The following is a 2713-nucleotide window of genomic DNA, read 5'->3' as shown; positions in this document are numbered from 1 at the left end:
AGCCAGGGAATGGGGGGGGGCGAGAGGACAGAGGCACAGAGGAGAGGAAGGAGAGGAGGAGGTGCGGAGCGCTTGGACGAGACAGATCAACAAAAAGATCTCGCCGCCTTAGCAGTGAGCAGAATAAGAGGAGAAGCCCGGAGAAAGAGCGCAGCCAGTAATTACACGCCAATCATGCCCGGAGGCCGGTGGAGGGATTAACTAAGCGAAGAAATAGTGGGAGAAATTCAATTAAAAAACAAATTAATAAGCAGTCAGCCTCTTCCTCTGGCTGAGGGGGGGGGGGCTTCGTGCTTGTTAGCCAGTGGGCACGTGATTTATGATGTTATCACTAAAGCAAATATTAAGGGGGTGCCATTGCACAATATTCACAGTGGGTCTAATGGATGGAGTTAAACGCACGCCCAGTCACCTGCACAGCTGCTCTCCCTCATTAGTCCCCCCCCCCCCCCCCCCCCCCCCCCACGCGTCTGCCTGCTGCAGCACACGGCTGTTTCTTTTGTCACCTGTCAGCTGAGCCCTTCCGCTGCTCAAACGGATCCTCGTCCATGTGGCTGTGCCTTTGCTGATTGGATCTGCTTCATTCCCCGTGGGCAGGGTCTCAAATAGATGTGGCTGCGTTTACCGTATGACTATCTGCACTGACCGAAGACAGACAGACCGACCACACGGCCAACGCGGACCCGGACCCTCCCACTGAAGCCATGGCCCACTACAGCAGTGAAAAGGACTGGTGCAGGTAAATACGTCAGCAAGGCAGGGGCAGTGCAGTACATAAGGGTTTGATGGAAAGCAATGCACTGATGTGACTGTCTCCTCTTAAAGGCGTTTGTACTGTACTTCACACTCACCGCTGGAGAAACACATCCATTAATACTGAAAGTGTCATCTTAGCTACAGGTCAGCAGGCGACACTGGAAAAGCATTATTAACCAGTCAATTGGCAGATAAGTAGCCTATTGTTTTGTTGGCACTTCACTGGTGTATATTATTGCCTGTCCACTAACATGATTTATGAATCCATAATTCACATCCTACCTCTCTAATTGCATCCTTTCACCCTCCATTACTGGTGTTTAGTTTCCAGTGATGCATCGGCGGTGCCCACGAGGAAATCGGCGCTGAGAGCGTTTCTGAAATCAAAGGCTAAATGTGGAAAAACACACGGCTGGATCCGAAGTCAAACACCATCACCGCTGTGCCAAGTCATTTCTATTAGTCATGTATCAGGATGCATATAAACAAATAAACAGGCAGCATCTAATGCTGAAGTGGATGCATATGTGTATTATAAATACGTGATGGCAATAGGAGTGTTTTTAACACATTGCACAGTACCTCTGAATATTAAACAGACCGGTAAACAATGAACCAGCATTAGAAATGTGATTATTCTTTTATATCATGAAGGTATTTGGTCACGTTAGTTGTACAGTATCAGCTGTTATATTATGCGATGTTGTAAAAATTCCCAGAATGGTAACCAATGGAATTTTCTTGAATGATGGAAAGTTGGTGTTCAAATATTAAATCTGCACTTCAGCATCGCCTATTGTAATTGCTGAACTGGTGGGGCCGTTCCTAGGCTTTTTCTGCGTGAACAGAACCATGTCGATTAAAACACAGCCCACCCCCTCGTCGACTGTTCAGGCTCGTGCCATCTGGCACTGAGGCATCAAAGTATTCAAACAAAAAAAATCCAACTCTTCATTCCGCACGCCATCACGTTTCTACCACATTGTCAAAGCCTGCACCAATGCTGCCACGGTTCCAGTAGCATCGTCGCGTCTTGTCTAGTTTCCTGGTTTACTTTCTACTTCCTGTGTTCTAGCTTTATGCTAAGTCACGTGTCCCACCAGCTGTATCCCCTTAGTAATTGGCCTCTTGCCTGCCTGACTACGATTACCATTAAATCTCCTGAACTTCAAGCCTCTGAGCTGTGCATCTGGTCCCTCACCTTGCTGTTGGTGACAAATTCAAGGCAAATATACAGGAAGCTTGCACTTTATCAATGGCAATAAGCTTGTACACAAAACTGTGTGTTAAAGTGTTAGTCTTTGATGTTTCCTAATAGGAGATGAATTAGTGGTTACAAATAAATCCAGCAGTCGTACTGGTGAGGAACTTTTAAACACCACTTCTGGCTTTGACAGCGAGGATCACTGTGGTCCAGCAGAGGCCAGCTAACTGGAGCACAGGCCAAGGAGACCACTCCAAACTGTCTGAGTGCTCATTTGCAGCAACGCCTCCTCTTTGCTCCCCAGGGAGTCGACTGTCTCTGCAAATGAACGGTGCTGTGAGCGCCTGTCCTGCAGCCAAACTCCTCTCAGAGAAGCCTGGGTGTCACAGATGCTGGGATTCTGCGGCTGTACAGTAACGACAGCTTTTTAACCGTGGGTATCTCCCTTCATGTTGGATCACTTGGTTCTGATCAGACTGGTTCACTGTGAGCACAGTCATTTGCAAGTTCTGCAACGACTAATTGGACAAATATTGAAAAGACAATGGAGGAGGAGATTATCTACAGTAAGAGCTTACAATACATAGCGATTCACAGTATTTAGTGAATGCAGCGCAGATTAACTGGGTTTGAGGCTGTGACACAAACCTTTGACTGGACCGGGCCCAAAGCTCTTCTTCATTCAGATTTGCTTGATTACACATATTTGCTGGTAGACAGCTGCTCTTAATGATCTTCAGTGGCCACGAGAAC

General features: G+C 47.2%; 1 long non-coding RNA gene across 1 annotated transcript; it reads left to right on the top strand.

Moving 5' to 3' along the window:
• The first annotated feature begins 512 nt into the window (after positions 1-512).
• Positions 513-1842, top strand: LOC121201741 (uncharacterized). The gene is made up of 3 exons (XR_005896831.2): positions 513-739; positions 826-900; positions 1081-1842. It is a non-coding gene; the product is annotated as an uncharacterized LOC121201741 (long non-coding RNA).
• Positions 1843-2713: the final 871 nt, after the last annotated feature.

Source organism: Betta splendens, chromosome 16 (assembly GCF_900634795.4).
Source record: "Betta splendens chromosome 16, fBetSpl5.4, whole genome shotgun sequence".
Classification (NCBI taxonomy): Eukaryota; Metazoa; Chordata; class Actinopteri; order Anabantiformes; family Osphronemidae; genus Betta; species Betta splendens.
Note: the sequence above shows the minus strand (reverse complement) of the source record. Positions and strands in the feature narration are given on the sequence as shown.